Source organism: Oreochromis niloticus, linkage group LG3 (assembly GCF_001858045.2).
Source record: "Oreochromis niloticus isolate F11D_XX linkage group LG3, O_niloticus_UMD_NMBU, whole genome shotgun sequence".
NCBI lineage: Eukaryota > Metazoa > Chordata > Actinopteri > Cichliformes > Cichlidae > Oreochromis > Oreochromis niloticus.
In genome coordinates, this window is record NC_031967.2 from 38,559,825 (window position 1) to 38,578,334 (window position 18,510).

General features: G+C 41.9%; 1 protein-coding gene across 1 annotated transcript in view; it reads right to left on the minus strand.

Moving 5' to 3' along the window:
* Nucleotides 1-14,886, minus strand: part of LOC100706439 (kinesin-like protein KIF1C) — a 33,385-nt gene extending 18,499 nt beyond the window's left edge. The window contains exon 1 of the mRNA XM_005464974.4: nt 14,272-14,886. The gene's annotated coding sequence lies outside the window, so the exon portion shown is untranslated. The remainder of the gene's footprint in view (nt 1-14,271) is intronic.
* Between the last annotated feature and the right edge of the window lie 3,624 nt (nt 14,887-18,510).

Consider the following 18,510-nt stretch of genomic DNA (forward strand, 5'->3'; position numbering starts at 1 on the left):
TTCAAACAATGTTTCCTCCTCTCTCCCCCTTTCATTAGCGTCTCCTGAGCTCCTCCCTTCATTCTTTCCTCCCTCTTGACATTCCCGTTCTTCCTCGTCTCCACGAGGCTCTTTTTCACCCCAGTTTCCCTACTTTTTCCCCTTTTATTGTTCCTCTCGTTCCCAAACCTCTCTCTCTTTGTGTGTCAGTCTATGCCGATCGCCCTCGCCTCGGGCCTATCTACACTCCAGTCGGTTCTCATGGGAAGGAACCTCGTCAGATACTGTTGCAGTCAGCGAGTGAGTGTGTGTGTGTGTGTGTGTGTGTGTGTGTGTGTGTGTGTGAGGTCTGTTAAACAGTGAGCAGGTTATTGATCTGACAGTCAATCATCTATCAGAGTGGGATGATCATCGGCCTGCTCGCGATCAGCTCAGTGGTGTTGATGTGTTAGCATGTGTGTGCGGCTGCTCTATAATTTCGTCCTCGGCGGTCTGTAATCATCACATGACTGACATTCCAACAAAAGCTCACTAAACGGCGGCTCGGGGAAGTCCTGAGTACTCCGTTTCCATCGCTTCACTGTTTTATAGATAAATTGATCTGACGTGGATGAAAAGTATGCGATCCTCTGGTGGAGGAGTCGTCTCGCTCTGATTAACCACAGAAACGCGACAGGACTACACCATGATGCTACAGCGTGGGCATCTCGCAAAAAACAGTTCACGTGAGTTCACACGAATCCACAGCGAGCACAGAGTTCGTTCTGAGGTTTAAGGAGAGTGTCAAAAGAAAAATGTTCAGTTTCTCTGAGTAAATGTTTTCTATAGTGCTTTCCAATCCAGCTAAGGATCTTGTAGTAACAAAGAACCTCGAGTGCTTATATGTAGTTGAAAAGCGCTCTATATAAACATCAGTCCATTTATTCCCCGTTTGGAGATTCTTGTGTGTAAACAAATCCCTGATTTTACTGAACAATTTATTCAAATAAAAAAACTAAACCACCTGCAGAGGCACACATAACTACAACTGAGTACAATCCTGACCTTATTAGTTAGTAAACCAAGCTGTGTTTGTATCTTCTTCCCTTTTTAATTCAATAAAATAATAAAACGTAACAATACGGCCTCTTTTACAGGTTTAAAAACCACGATTAATCCGCCACTAAAACTAGTCCCTGATTAATGCACCTTTCCCCCTGCTCGTGCCTAAACTGCTCAACGTTAAATAATAAAACTATAAGACAGACATTAATGATAGTAAGATTCTGTGGGAGTGTGAATGTGTAGCGCAGGAAGAATCAGATGATAGATTAGCTTCCTGTAGGTCTTTGTGACGTCCTGTCTCAGACCAGATTGGTTTGTTTCCTCTGTGATTGAGCTGGACAACAAGAAGAGAGAGAGACATCACTATGGGACGCTCATGCAAAGAGAAACAAATGACGCGGCGTCCGCCCTGGTCACATGACGCAGGGGTGCTGAAGCATCACAAGCGTTTAAACCAAAGCAGCAGCGAATCATCTTTGTGTAACGTCTCAGTGAAGTGACCCTGATGAAACCAGAGCGCGACTCCGAGGACCGACGGACGGTTTTACTTCAAGTTTGTTTGACATTCCTGCTGCAAATTTGATCTGCTGCGCATTTCCATCTCAGCCTGTAATCTCATAGCACGGAGGTGACGCTTCTCTGATCAAACCCGGAGATACTGAAAGCAAAGCTGCCAGCAAATTCTTCACAGGCACAACAGGAGGGCACGAAAGAGCAACAAAAACAGCACATCGTTTCACTTTTTCTTCTCTCTCCTTGTGTGAAATATGGCAAACAACAAATCAGTCGTCACAACAATCGCGTTTGTTTTTCTTTCTGACCTGAATTTAAACCATGGAAACCCCTACATGTTTGTCATCTTCTCATACTGCAAAAACTTTGATGCTCATCAGTTATTAAAAATATGAGTGATAACATCCCCTGACGTCTGTGGCTGATATTTATTTGTTGGGACTTATCAAACCTGCACTGGTGAAATGCTCAGAAATGACGCAATCAGTCCTGAACAAGAGGAAATATGGAGCGATGAAAATGACTAAATATATATTCATCAAACTGTTATTTTAAATAGTGGAACCTGCAAACATGTATGAATGTTTAATGATAAACACAAATGAATGTCACAGAGCAGCTCAACGTTATAAAACCTATTGTTGTGTCATTTATAAAAACACACACGGCAAGCTTTATTCAGACTCAGTCTGAAGCCATTCTTATTAAACTCTGTGTGAGAGCAGATTAAGTTTAACTGGTTTTTATCTTTGAGTATTGTTATAATTATTAATATTGTAGAGGCTTAGCCTACACTTGAAGCCACTGAGGTGTTCGCTGACGAGGGAGAAGACGATGCGACTCTACCTGGAGTCACGTGTTTTGACCGATGCATGAAACTATACATTTTTAGACATTTTTTTGTGAGTATTTATTACATGGCGTGCTGCGGGGAACAGGCGTTAGAACTAACGTGATTCAGTTTATTTTGAAAAATATCAACAGGACCTTCAGCTTTATTGTTGAAGGCTTATGTGGAAAATAAACAAGCGGACGGCGGAGACACGCGATGGTTTTAATGTTGTTGTTACTAATGTCAACGCATAAAAACAGTCGCTTGTCCGCCCGTAGCGTGGGTATATTAAATACAACAGAAAGCGAGAACTTTAAGAAATAAATTCTACAGTGACCATCAAAACGATGAAAAAATATTGCCGTAAACATTGTATTTTGCAACACCACGAAATTAACAATAGCGTAATATGAAACGACAGACGTTTTCATATCATCATCCGTTATATATCGTTATATCGAACAGCCCTACTCTTTATCCAACGTCATTTATCACCGCAGCGCAGCGGTCACAAACTGTTTGCTCCTTCCAACCAACAACACCTGACGCTAATTACGCGTGTCTACCTAAACATAACATATAAGGTAAAAACCCTAAAAATGGCTCCTGCAAATATAAAACATCATGAGTTTGCTCATGCATCACAAATAATCCAGAGGCCATCTACAAACGCAGGCAGTGGAACTAAATACGTTAAAGTCCAACCAGGCAACAGCTCATTACACACACACACACACACACACACACACACACGGCAGATGCTTCCACCTACAGCTGTTTAATGTTAAACTGTAAAGTCTGAGGGTTGATGGTTTCTCTCTGAACGCAGCCAATGCACGTCGCTCTGTGACATCACTCTGCCATCGTCACTGAAGATCCACATAAAGATCAGATCACTGCAGCACCGTCAGAGTCTCGCTGCACATTTCCACACAGCTACATCAACATCTGCAGCTCAGTGAGCTCAAAGCATCTCAGAACCTGACTTTTTATTAAATCTTTTAATACTTTTTCAATCTACATGTTTAATTTAAATGATTTTATACTTTTTTAAAGATTTTTGAAAACATTGTTAATACGTCTTTCTTTTTTCTCAGCAATATTTTGTTAGTGTTAAGTTTTTTTATTTTTAAATATATTTGAAAAAATTGTAAATAAGAATTAGAATGAAATAATTTAATTTTAATTGAAAAACTAAATACATATAGGACATTTTTAAATGAACACTGTAGACATTTTTCATGTTTTTTTAAATTTATTTCCTTTTTTTTTTTAAAGTTAGCGGTAAATTCATTTTCCCGACATTTCTTTAACATGTTTATTTACCTTTTCTAAACATTTCATAGACTGCTTTGACATATCTTTTATATGTGCTGATTTTTTTCATACATTTTTTTTTGCCCTTTTAAGGAAATTTGTTCCAGCATTTTATAATTTTTCCTTACTTTTCTATATTTCACATTTTTGAGTCATTGAAATATTCTGACATTCAATTAAACATTTCAATTACAATTTTTAAATGGTAATATCTGGTATTATTGTCCTAATACTCATATTTCCAGTGATAACATTTGTTTGATATTTTTAATGTACATGTTTCTTGCGTATCAACAGCATTTATATTTAAATTTTTTTAAGATTATTGTTTTCGTTAAACTTGTGTGGTTTCTCCTCCACTGCTACCTGATCACGGAAAAATTAGAGTTATTTTAAACTTTAATTACTTAAACTGAGCTCCTAATGAGTGGAAATGTTCTTTTCTGTAAGGGGACAGTGAATGCAGCACGCACAGAGTGTGTGTGTTTACTCTGCTAACACACAGACAAGATGGTGGACACAGATACTGGATTGTGCTCTAATCTTATTGTGTGTGTGTGTGTGTGTGTGTGTGTGTGTGTGTGTGTGTGTGTGTCTAGGTGAGCGAGCAGCCTTCATACCATAGAGCCCAGCAGAAACGCTGACTTCACACCACAGGCATCCCAACACACACACACACACACAAACACACACACACACACACACACAGGGAGTGATTCAGAGTGTTGCGGTGGAACAGGCCCGGCTAGTCGAGCTGCTGTTGGACAAACTAACCAGCTGTTTAAACACAAAGAGGGTTTCCAGCTTCAGGGGAAAAAACATCCAGCCGTGCTCGTTGTTGCGGCTCTTGCCTTTAATCTCACAGCTAAACCAGCTGGATCGTCTGCCAGCCAATCAGCTACCTCTCAGACAGAGACAGAGCGCACTCAGACAGAAATTACACAACACACACACACAGCACATGAGCAGGAGTCTGGAAACAGACGCAGCCACAGTCGTGCAGAGAATCCAGCTCAGGCTCCACATCTGTCTCTCTCTGCACTGAAGCAGCAGCTCTGACTCAACGAGAGGTTTTCATACAAAGGTAAAGAAAGGAGGACGAACGTGAGACAATCAGACGACTCTCTGATGGCGTCATGTGACGATAATCATCTCAGCCTCTGAAACATGAAACTGCGTCTGCAGATATAAACATGACATGGGAAACTTCACAAATGTACAAGTTCAAGCGACTGACGGGAAACTTTAAAAGTCCCACGCTTGTGTTTACCTGCTCACCTTTGTGCACCTCAGCTAACCTTAGAGAGACTCAGCTTTCCAAACAACAGCGAGCACGTAAGCAAAAGGATGGTCAGCAAGAGAAATCAATAAGAAGAGCAGTCGTCTGTAAACACAGTCAACACGCTGTGTGCTGCAGGTCAATAAGGCTTCAGTCACACAAGCCTGGAGACTCAACACACACACAGCTGGGCATGCACATTTTTTCCCTAGCAACAGGTGGTTACTATGAGATCAGTGTGAGTGGGACTTAAAGGTGAGTAAAAGTGAGCCTTTGGTCAACAAGTTTGAGACATAAAACTCCTGAAATTATAGTTCAAAAAGTCAGATCTGAACTTAAGTAAAGCTCCAGAATAATATTTGGGTCAACATCCAACATCACTGTGACAGGGGTCAAAATCTTCCAGAGGAGAAATTCACTTTTTAGTGGGAAACAAAATTTCAGGTCCCTGCTGTCATTAGTTCCCTCAAAAAACACCTGAACGATGACAGTAGGGGTTTTCTTAGACGTTTATTTAGAAAACAGCTTGATGAATATGGACTTGCAGGAGTGGAGCTCAGGCTGACAACGAGTGATGTATGCTTGGAGTCACAGTGGAAACAGCAGCAGTGAACCTGGCAACTGGAGAAATTCATCCAAGCAGGGGACTCTCAGGAGGCCAGCTCTCCCCCATGTCACATCATAGGTAAACCTCGCTGTCAATACACTTCAACCCCTCCAACATCCTTATTCAGGCTTTGTAGTCCTTTAAACAAGGATCTGCACAAACACAACTCGGAGATCACAGCTACAACATCAGTGTGACGCCCTGAGACAAGAAAACGACAGCTCAGCATACAGGAAACAAACTCCTTCCACCGTGCACAGTCTCCTCAGATCACTGAGTGATGGATAAATGCAAACTTCAGCCTGTAACTAAACACGTGTCCATGTAAAGCAGGACAGAAATGATCCAAATAACCACTTTAAACAAAGCCGAATGAGGTCTGAACAGCTCCTCTATGCAGTGAAGTCATAAATATATGGATACAGTTCACTTTATTAATGTAATAGGGATGAAAACCTAAAAACTGACAGATTCTCAGGCAACTTCTGCACATGCAAAGAGTGGTTTTTTTCTGTGGTTTTAAAGCAGATCTATGCTCATTTAACTTCAGACATTAAACCCTTGTAAAATGGAAAACTGTGGATTTCTTCATTCTTCTGAAGTTTATTCATAAACATTGTTTCCATGAAAAACTTCACAGATTAAAGGACACCCATCAGTTTTCTGTGGGATCATCGAGCACATAAAAACATCTCACGGGTTGATTATTGATCTGCTGTAAAGACATCATCACCATCTGACAGTCATGTGTTCAAACTCCCACAGACACAGGCTCCACTCCCATGTGCCGGCCTCTGTGGAGGAATGTGATAATGAATGGTCTTCATACCGCACACACACACACGTCCTATGGTGACATATATACACAGACAGCTAAAGATAGCCATCGGCTGCACTCGACGCCCAGTTTGCACAGAGCGTTTTACACTGTTTGATCAGAGCTGGCTTTACATCCTGGTCACATGACCGGGAACCACATGCTGCTTTCAGTGCAGTGGGAGATATTAGCAGTGCAGACTCAGCATGGATAATGAAAGCCTCACACTTTCACACAGCCAGACTCGTCAAACCCCCAAGAGTAGGAAAATGGAGCTGCAGTTCCTCTAGCAGTCACTTGAGGCAGTCTCCAACAAACGACTCAGCCCCCATGGACTTCCATGTTACAATTTCCAACTTTACAGCAAAAATAAGCTGTTTGCACGAGCTGTCCAAGAGTCTGAGCTCCGGTATTGTTGGGTGAAATTCTCTCAGCACAGCCTGCCTCTCCCCCTATGACTGCTGGGATAGGCTCCAGTGCCCCCCTGACCCTGGATGGATGGATGGATGGATGGATGGATAACACTAATTAGCCGTGACGCAGACTGATAACGAAGATGGCTGATGAGCGCCTTCTCAACCAAATACGATCAGCTCTGACTCCAGAAAACCAACATGGTAGCTTTGGTATCTTTTCTAACAGTCTATGATTTTAGCTGGTCATGAATACATCAGTTTACAGTGAGTATTAGTCAATGACTTCCCTCTTCCATCAGGCCTCAAATACTTTCAAAAAGCTGCACTAAACTAAAGGGCATCTATTTACATGGCTTGATTTGTGGACCAACATAAACCCAAAGGCATAAATCCTGTAGATGAGAGAGAACAGCACTGAGTCCTGATGTTTGAGGAGTTGAATCCACACAGCAGGCCTTTCTACTCTGACATTACAGCTGTGCAACAACTCTAAATATAGAACCACTGGCTTCTAATGACTATAAAAACAAGATAATCCAAAGAAAACCTTTAATGCTTACATTCCTGTTTTGCAAACTTTTCTCCTTTGGTCTCGTGTTATAAAACCAGCCCTCTCCATAAGCCCCAGACTCACTCCCCGACAGGTTGTGGCAGGTCAGCGTGAGCCGGACTGACAGAAAGACAAACCAGTTCAGCCATCCAGGAACAGTTTGGTTTCAAAGTTTCTTCCACAGAGTAACAAAAGTTTCACTAAAACTTTTAAATAAAGGCTTGACATGTGATTTCTGGCACAGTTGAGCAGCCCGGCCTGATATGTACACAACAGCATTTACAGTTTAAGACTCCAGCTTTCAACAGCCTCAGACAGAAGAAGACAAAACAGGAAATGGGACAAACCAAATAAAGTCATTAACTAATTGGAGCAATTGTCCTGTCCTGTTTTTAGGTTGCAGTTTGATGTCTGCTCGGAGAAAACCAAGTCCAAATATTAGAACTGAAGCACCATTTTTTCCATCTGCTCACACTAAAAGTCACTGAGTCAAATTAAGCTTCGGCAATCATCAGTTTTCTCTGTTTTCCTCAAACATCTAAATGGTGTTTCAGAGTTCAGACTTCATAGCAGACATGCGGAGCTTCTTTAAAATCTTCTCTGTGGTCTTTATCAGTAGTCCGATTACCTGGGAACACCTGCCAGTTAACGAGTTTAGAGATTTAAGAGAAGAAGCAGTGAACCTGTGAACCAGATGCTGTGAACAGGTGATGGAGACCAGAGAGGGCAGGAGGAGGCTGAACTTTACCACTCTGCAGTCAGGTTGATGCTTGATCTCCGATCACCTCCGCAATCCGCTGCAGCCGTGTTTGTTTCAATCAGAAACCAGCAGCCGTGATGCTCTGCTGCAAAAATGTTGAATGAGTGCCAGTTCTACGATGCCGTATACGTATGATTAATGTCTGCTCAGACAAGGCCCACTGATGTTTCAACTGTTGCACCACAGCACTCATACACACATGGAATGAGTCTATTTTTGGCAATCCAGTCTGTTTCCTAGAAGACTGTATTATGGAAATACACTCTGCATGCGTTCATAGTCAGTGCTTCAGCTCATTTCTTTCACCATCCACATTAAAAACAGCCATTTGCACAGACAGCTCCTCCCTCTCCACCTAACATCCTCCCAGTGTCGGTGTAACCTGCAGGATCTGCAGGTTAGGCAGATCCTGCTGCTTTTTTTTAACCCCTCCACCGACCCAGGATCCACCTGCAGTCTCCAGTTTCCAGTCACTCCACCCAGTTTCTACGTGTATCGTATATGTGGTGACTCATTAGCTTGACTCTGACGGTGCTCTGCCGCTTTCATGAATCATTTCAAGTGTGAGCTGTCTGACAGCAAACCCACAAAGAAGAAATGATCAAATGTTCCCTAAAAGCTTTCTGCTGTTTTCAGGGAACAGTTAACTTGTTTCAAACTTGTTTAAAGTTGCTGTCTTCTTTCTTTGTTAGGAAACACTAAAATGTGATGTTAACAAAAGATGGATGTAGGTTCTTGGTCTGGAAAAAAAAAACTATACTGTATAATTTCTGGAGAAATTGCAGTGAGACTGTTGCTACGGCCAAACTCGGTCTGCGGCTTTCAGCTGAAAAGCTGGAGGTAAATAGTTTGGATATGAAAGCTGAAGGGAGACGTTAATCAAGAAGTTAATCAAAAAAATTAAAAATGATGAAATGACCTAAACAGTATGCTTTTATTTTCAAAAATGTGTCTCTTAAAACATAACCATGAACTCCTGTTAGTGGTAGGCAGATCAATTCAAATATCGATTCTACCGATACCAAGTCAGCATTGGTATCGGATCGATACTAGCCTGGTGAGATCGATTCTTTACTTTAAGTTCTGCTCTTGTTTGTAATGCTGTGCTTTTGGCAAAGACGAAACAGCCAGGTCGCCAGACTTGCGTGCACTTTTTAAGATTTTTCTAAAAAAAAAATTGAAAAACAAAATGAAAAAATAATAGATAACTAAACCACCACAGCTGACTTGATGGCATTTTCATGCTTTGCAGCATCATTTTTTCTTACAATAATCACACGGTTGCTGTAACAATACATTCAACGGCTGCAGCTCTCCCGCCGCCAGCCGTACGCATCACCACCAACACTGAGTGACTGAGGCCGGGGAGCCATCTGGCCAAACCTACTCCCCCTCCCTCCGCCTGCACATCCAGCGGTGCCGCTGATGAGGTGGTTCCGGGGGCCGCCCGCGCCTCCAGCAACAGCCCCGAAGCTGGTCTGGTGGCCACCCATGTGGCAAGCAGCAGCAGCACAGCAGGCGTTGGTACGCAGGACCACGCAGCGTGCTGGCCTTTGTTGGAAGAGAGGCCAGACCGGACAGCATGCCGCCCTCGGGCGTGGCAGGACCCCCGCGCACTTCCATCTCCAGTTTGGCAGGTCCGGCTGGCGTGCCAGCCTCCGCCTCACCCCAGGCCGGTCCATCCCGCGTGCTGTCCACCCTTACAATAATTACACGGTTTCTGTAACAGTGGATTCAACGGCTGCAGCTCTCCCGCTGCCAGCCGTACACATGACCAACAACAACAACACAAGCAGAGCACAGGTTTTAAGCCGGCGAGGTGTGATTGTAGATGCCATGCAGGTGAGTCCATCTTACCAGCAGCGCCATCGCAGACCAGCCACAATAACAAAGCATTTTCTATTTAATTATAAACTTCGTGCTAATTATGTCCTGGGCTTTAACTATTTAATAATAAGAAAGGAAACAACACAAAAAACCCTTAAGGTCATGAAAATGAATTGAGATTTAGCAATTCAATGGAGCATCCACCTTATTTATTGAAAAGTATTGGTATCGATATCGGCGATACTGGCCCATATTTATTTGGTATCGGATCGATACAAAAATATGCAGCATTGCACACCACTCACTCCTATAACCACCGGAGAAATCTCAAACATCACAGCTTCCCAATAGCGTCTGATGAGTAACTGGAGTTTAAAGAACCCTTTCTGTTCAATTCCTATATCCTGGGGCTTTTATTTTGAAAATAGCCTTTTATTTGTCTTTGATTGAGACCCTGCATCCATCTTTTATATACAGTCTGTGGGGGAAAAATCATAATAAATAAAGACTTCACATGTTACACTACTCACAAACTGGAAAAAAAAATTAAAGAAACTATTTTTTAATTAGATTAGTGAACTGACCTCCGCGAACATTTCTGATCAATTTATGGTCTTAGTCGCTGTTTTGACTCAGTTTGAGTCAAAACAGAGAAAGAGGTGTGAAGGAAAGTAGTGAAGATTTAGGGTGGAGATCTTATAATTGACAAGTCATTAGTTTCTCTATCAGGTCCTCCCCTCAGTCATCAAACACCAAGACAGCAAAGAATAAAAAGCTCAGATTAAGGCTTCGAAAAAGATGTTTGCCCTATTACGGTGAGTTCATACAACTACATCCATCTTTTATCTACAGTCTATGGGTTAGAAGCACCACCCTAGCTACTAACATGTGTATACTTCCTCTCAGGCAGTGAGGGCCAACCAAATAGTTCTCAACTTCAAACCAGTCCTCACAAAGACAATTATCCACACTGACATGAGGAGGAGACGATCCTCTCCCATGTTAAAGGTTTGTTTAAGGTTTTGTGGCGTTACCCAATAACATCAGAGCAGAATTCAAACAACATGCAGCTAAAAATACACACTCGCACACACACACACACACACACACACACAGAGATAGCTCAGATGCCAGCTGAGAAATGCTTTAGCCTCCTGGGCTAACTTTAGCGAGGCCGACATGAGCAGCGGCAGAGGACAGTCTCAATATGCTGAACTCTGCAGAGCCAGAAGTAAGTGGACACACCTGTGCTCGTGCTGAGGCCAAGGTTCAGCAGGTAATGGCAGGATTTAAGCCGACTGCAGCCGTGAGCAACAAGCAGATTAACGCTTGTGCTTCTGGGATGAAGTAAGTCCATCCGTCCACATACTTATGGTCACATGAACAGGAATGAGAGTAGAGCTGCCACGATTAGTCGACTAGTCACGATTACGTCGACTATCAAAATCGTCGACGACTGATTTAATAGTCGACGCGTCGTTTGAAGCTTTGTAAGATCACAAAAGACGCAGGAATAAGTAGTAGGATTTAAAAGTGTAATAACGGACTGAAACAGAAGATGGGAGCACTGCATGTAAAGGATGCCAGCTGCCGTTAAACCCCGAAGAAGAAGAAGCTGTGTCCCAGAATTCATAGTGCGGCCCAGCGCAGTTGTCAACAATGGCGGCAGCTAGTTAGTTTTAATATTACTCTTATTATTCTTTCTGGGTCACAAAATAAACGTTTAACATATTTTCAAGCTGTAAGTTTTACGTCCAATCGATGCATGATCTGATTAGTCGACTAATCGCAAAAATAATCGGTGACTAGTCGACTATCAAAATAATCGTTTGTGGCAGCCCTAAATGAGAATGATGTAACGGTGAGTAAACAACCTGAGGCTGAGATAACAGCATTTCTTTGAAAGAGCCGGTTTGGTGGCAGTTTAGCGAACACGATTATTTTCACAATAAAAGCTGAGAAATGCACTTGAAAGCACACAGACAGCCCCGACTGATCACCTCGATCACCTCGGAGCAGGACTGAGCATCACAGGGAAACTGGAAACACGAGCCTCAGCTGTGATTTCTCAATGCAGAAACATTATATTAGCAGCTGTTTGGAAACAGACTCAGTAACTGACTGATCACAAATGGAAACAAAGGACTGACAAAAGCAGAAGAAGCCAGCGTTTTTCCCTCTCAGACTGATGTAGATACAGTAAACAAAGACCTAACGAATGTTAACATTGTTATTTTGTATCAATAAAACATCTTAAAACAAAGACGTATTCCCAGAGAAACTGCTTTACAGTGTATGATAAATATTAGACAATTTTAATCCATGTATACACAGCAAATACCTGCACAGGGTGAGTCAGATGAGTTGTATCAGGAGCTCAGTTCAGAGTTATCAAGTTTTCTTTATTTCTCTTCTGTTTTTGAGCAGCAAACGTATGAAATAAGCCGTCGTCTGTATGTTTGTGTGTCGATGCACATACATTTGCATGCATGCACAGATGCATTGTGCTAATGTAAATTACCTTGTTGGAAACTACTTGTTTGCACAAGAACCAGTTTAAGGGTCTAGTTCACCTTGATCTAAATGTGTACATTTTTATTATTCTAATATTTTCTAACAAAAATTGTTTAATAAATACAAACACGCTTTTGAATACTTACAGTGTTAACCACACGTGTCATTTACTTTACCAGCCTTCCGGGGCGTTTTTGGTTTTTTTGTGCAGTTCATTTTAATTATTTCATCCATCTGAGTGACACCAACTCGATTAATAAACCACTGGGAAATATACAGGTTCTTATTTTGAAAATTGAGGTCACTCCTAGTGAGATAGCACCACTCCTTCCTGTCTCCCATTTCCCACCAGGAGGCTCAGGAGGCCAGTGTTGTGGTTTTATGAGCCCATTATGCCCACCATGTGACAAAAGTGAGGTCACAAGCTGCTGGTCATCTACCTCTCACTTTCTGTACCTCTGCCGCCAGGTCAAAACCACAAGTTTAAAACCCTGTTGGTTTTTACCCCGATTTTAATACTGTAACAGTTCAGAAATCCAGAGATTCACAGATTATTCAGCACTGGTGTAACTGTGGTGACATCACTGTTTGTGCACAAAGCACCCAATGAGGTGAGTGTAAATGTGCTGGACGGCATTTGATGGTACCCACTGACCTGGTTCACTCCCTCAGTCATATATAGGTTGGGGTCTTTTATTGTGAAAAGCAGGAACAGGAAGAAGCCCTCTTTGCCCATGTTTAGCAAAAGTTGAAAGATATTTAGTAGTGACAGACATCACTTTTGGATCCAGAGACCAGTGGGTGATGTCACAGTGACTGTGTCCATCTTTTATATACAGGCTTTGGTTGTGATTAATGAAAATTTATTTAAAGTAGATTTATTTTATTTTATTTCATTTATAATTTGAGGATGCAATGTTTAATATTTTGTATTAATCCTTGCTGACATCACAGACTTCACCTCCTCTCTGATAATCTTTATCTAATTCAGACCAGACAGCTAATCGACAAAATAACTGGCAGATTCATCAATAATGAAAATGTTCTTTAGCACAGATGGAGCTGCAAGTAACAATCGATCAATAAAACTGCAGATTAACTGATCGATTCATTTCAGAAAATACCAAGAAAACAACCCAGATGATCACAACCTGACCTTCTCAGAGCACTGCTGCAAACTATTATCATTTTCATTATCAGCGGGTGCCTTTAACTCTGAGACATGGTGCCGCTTTCATTGGGATTTATCTCATTCAGTCAGCACCAACACAAATATTCACTTTACAATAAAACAAGAGCAAATAAATCAGCAGGTCTTCTTTTTCAGACACATAAATCCGCAGAGATTTGCATTCTTTACAGGATTGTTCTTGAAAAAAATGGCAGAAACCGCTCAAACATTGACTTTTGTGCTCAAAATAATGAAAAATATATTTAGAACACCTCAGATATTTAACACGAGGGGCAGCAAACCTTTCACACTTTAAATTATGAACACAAAAATGAGTTGAAATGAACTAAATCCACAGGTTATTTATTTGTATTAACGGTTCTAAGGTTTCTAAACTTTTATCTATTGTAAATTTAACGTCTCAACTATTTGAATCTGTTTCTCAAATAAATATAAATGATAAATAAATGAAAATATGAATAAATTAAAAGAAGAATTAACGCTTATATTAATTAGTAACACCTGAAGTTGGAAAGGTGCAGTGAAAGTGCCTCACAGTCATAATAATAACATTAATAACAGCATTAATAACTATGTGTGCGCGTGCTTCGCAATGATTGGATCCCGCTACCGGAGATGACTCACCTGTACCGGACCGGAGGAAACCGTGAGTCTCGTGGAAGCCACGCGATGCTCCGCTCACTCTCTCCCCATGTCCAGGTTCAGTAAACTAAACAAAAACAAACAAATAAACAAAGAAACGCAGGCGCCGGGGGAGCAGCCGCTCCTGGTTCTGGTTCCGGTCCCGGTGCGGGCCTGTCGGTACCGGGGCAGCCGGGCAGAGAGGGTGGGGCGGGAGGGGGCTGGGTGGGGGCGCTGATACCTTACAGAAAAGTTCCAGCGGACACTAACAGGAGCTGCTCCCGGGAAAAACGGCAGCACCGGTGCCTCGAGTTCAACTTTTCTCCAGGCTGACGTCACCGTCCGGTGAGCCCAGGCTGGGGAAAGTTGAGGCCCGCCGCTGGCTGCTGGGGCCGTGAATCACGGCAGCTCCGGGACAGCCCGTCGCTGAAAAGTCGGTAATCCGGCGGTCAGTCCGCCTCCTCGCGCTCCTGTCCGCGCGGAGCGGGCCTCGAGCGGCGAGCCGGGAGTGAGCGGAGACTTTGAACGGAAAAATGGATGAAAAGGGGAGAGAAGCGGAGAGGCTGGCCGGTGGCCTGGCCGCGCGGCGGGTGAGTGCGTGTGAGTGCGGGCGCGTCCCCGTGACGGAGCTGGGACGCTCACAGACAAACAGACGGACAGAGGTCTCACTCTGCTCGCACACGTGACTAATGATACTTTTAGTTACACTGTAACTGTCAGCGCGGGACTTTGTAACAAAAATGTAACAAAGTGTCACTTTTACCACCACTGATGAAAAAAACTAGTAAAAGCGTTCATCATTAAAGATGCTCATAAGCAACATGAGAACCGGAACAAGGAGCTACATTATGGTTGAACACGTCATGCCAGTGTTTCCATGTTGAAATGAAGCTGATCTGAGCTTCTCTATAAATAAGTGCTTTAAATTTTAAACCTGCATCTCTTTGTGTTCAACTAAAAACCTTTATGTTTAACAAATAACGCACATAATTCAAAATTTATAGTAACTTGAACTAGGAAATAAAAAAAATAATAATTTTTTTAAATTAAGAGCTGAAAATCGTCCAGTGCTGCTGTGCTCTGGGATCAGTGGGGAACTTACAGGCATGAGCCGGTAATGAACTCTACAGGATCGCTAACTGAATGACTGGTGGAGTGAATCATCTTACTGTGAGACGATCTCTGGCGCCATGTCGTCCCCTGATGGTGGAGGAGTTAAAGGAGCAGTCCGTCTGTTTCCCAGACCACAGTCACCCTGAGGGTTGATCAGCTGTTAGGACTGATGCAATCCAAACTTAGTGATTCAATCTAAGAGGGACTTCTGAGCAGCGCTTCAGAGACTGTAGGAAAACTGCTCTCTTATCATTTTAATCGAGATAGTAAATTCCAGCCCCACTTGAACAGAGAGATGTCAAATATTAGTGTTTTGTGGGAAACGTGCATCATCATGCCTCCAGCAAAGATAACATCGATGTGATCTTCAGTTTTTACAGAAACCATCACTTTTGATGTCCACTACAATAAAAATTCATACATTAGATTAGATTCAGCAGATGCTGCAGAACTTCATTAAGAATCTGTCAGTTTTCAGTTTCAGAGTATAGTAGTGGGAGCTGTGTGCACATCCATGGGTTTACTGCACACAGGAGCTACTGATAGTTAATTCAGCTATCCTTAACAACTGGAAAAATCTGAAAAATACAGGACTGTATTTGTGTTAATGGGCAGGGTGAAATATAAGAAATACATCTCTGTGTAATGCTTAAAACTGAACAGCACAACAGTGTGATTAAAGTAAATTAACTTATCTGTTTGATGGGTAAACAAGTTCTTATCTTGTGTCTTTCAGTATGCGTGTGTTTAAGGTAAAATATCACAAGTGTGCCTGTGTGTGTTTTATGCTGTTTACACAGTCACGCTGTGGCGACTTGACTTCCTTTAACGGACAAAAAGCACATCCCCATAAGACAGGTTATTCTGTTTCTGGGTGAGGACTTTAGGGTGGGAGTCCCGGGAAAGGTTGGAAGTTGTGTGACGTCCTCTGAAGTGAAAAAAGCAAAAAACGACTTTGTGTGTCTATTGTTTCTCTGTCTTTGTGAGGACATTGTGGGCAGTCCTCCTTTGGGACCTTTAAAGGACTGCTGGAGGGGTCAGTCCTGGTTTTCAAGGACATGTGACTCTATTATGTCAGGGAGGGTCCTCACAAAGATAGCAGTATGAGCTCAAGTGTGTGTGTGTGTGTGTGTGCGTGTGTGTGTGTGTGTGTGTCTATAAAACAAGAGAAGGTGGAGTCAGGAAACACCTGGAAGTCAGGAAACAGGCACACACACACACACACACACACACACACATATACATTGCAGAGTTTCTGTCAACATGCTGGTGATTGTGCCTGACCTTTGACCTCCTTGTGACTCATAGCATAGCTGAAAGTGGACTGGTCCAAATTTTTGCCTCCTTCAGGAAGGCCAGGGATTGTCCTGTGATGTCATAAATTTGAGGTGGAGCTCGGAGGTCAAAGGTCAACACTTTGCCGAGTTAAAGGGAAAATCCCCACAGCTGCTCCGCCCTCTGCTGGACACCACTGAACATTACAGCACAGTGTCTGCATCACTGCTGATAGGCAGTGATGCATTAAATTAAATTAAATTATTCGTTAAATTATATAATTACATTATTTAAAAATGACCTCAGATATGACATATTAAATTTTGTTCTTATTGATATGAAAAAGCACATGGACCTGGAGGTTTGAGATGTTCTAGATGTTTGTGGCTGCAGCTGAACTAAACAGTGAGTGAATTTTTAGGATGGGGCAAAAATGCACCTCTGGAAAGTAAATAAGTGCTCTTCATTTAACACAAGACAAAAGGAACCAGAGCAAAAATACTTCTATTAAAAATCCGAATTATCTTGTTTTAATGATCACAGGAAGCCAGACTCAAATGGCTTAAATCAAAATCCAATTCATGGCCACTTCCTCAGGACAAGTATTTCAGAATTGCTCCTTAGAGTCCTGCTTCAACTATTCTTTATATGAAGAAAATCAGGCATCTGCTCAAAACAAAAGCAAAACCTGGCCAGTGGCCTGACATTTTCACAAAGTGAAATATTATCATTATTATCATTACACGAACTTTAAACTATATTTTAAAAGGTTTTACTGTTTTTCCCCTTATTTTTGTTGCTGCTCAGAGCCCCCACAGAGACTCATATAGCTTTGGATTTGTGATTATTTGATCGCACATATTAACATTGCGGCATTTAAACACGTATACAGCTGATGCAGTGCATATAGGATTTCTAGCCAAAGCTAATTTGTAGGTCTTGCCCCTGGTTCTGCTTTTAAGACACACCATATCCATAAAAGTATAAGATTAAACAGTTCAAAAGCAACAACAACCATGATAATAGTCATAATAATAATAATAAAGTACTGACAGAGGTGTTTTTAATATTTTCTTGATGTTGACGTTTGTTCATAAAGCTAAAAGCCTCAAATAAAACCAGATTAACAGGCAGCAAAGGAAATCAGACTGTTTGTTTTTTAGTGTAGTGCCTGAAGAGTGCGCTGTTACTCTGCAGGAAAAAGAGCAGCTTTCACTCTGCAGCGTCTCATCTGCTCCATGTCGTAGCCACACAGCAGTAAGCACTGAACTTCACCAGCCCTGACAGCTGATTGTTTACACACAGTTTTCATTTCCCTATGATCTCTGAAAGTAATATTAATTGAAGTAATGCTTCAAACTAACTGAGCTGTTTCAATCATCCAGTCAACAATACAGCAGAGGAAAAGGTTTCAGTGTTTTAGGACATATTAGAAAAACATTCTGCTCTTTAAAAAGTTCTAAAATTATTTAAAAATAATACTAAAAATAAACAAAGACAAAATGAAGAAGTGTGTGTGGAAAATCTGAGAATAGCTCATGATTCATTAGCTTGTAGAACCACCTTTAGCAGAAGCAACTTAAAGTTTTTCCAGGATGAATTTAGCAGTCACTACATCATGATGCAGGAATCTTTGCCCTCTCACTTTTACAACTTTGCTTCAGTTTATTGCAGTTTGCAGGCATCTGTTTATGCACAGCTCTCTGAAGGTCCTGGCACAGGACTTCAATGAGACTGAGGTCTGGAATTTGACTCGTTGCGGCACCTTGATCCTTTTCTTTTTCTGCCATCAAATTGTAGATTTGCTGCTGCATTTGGGATCGTTGTCCTGTAGCTTGTCACTGTCATTTGGAT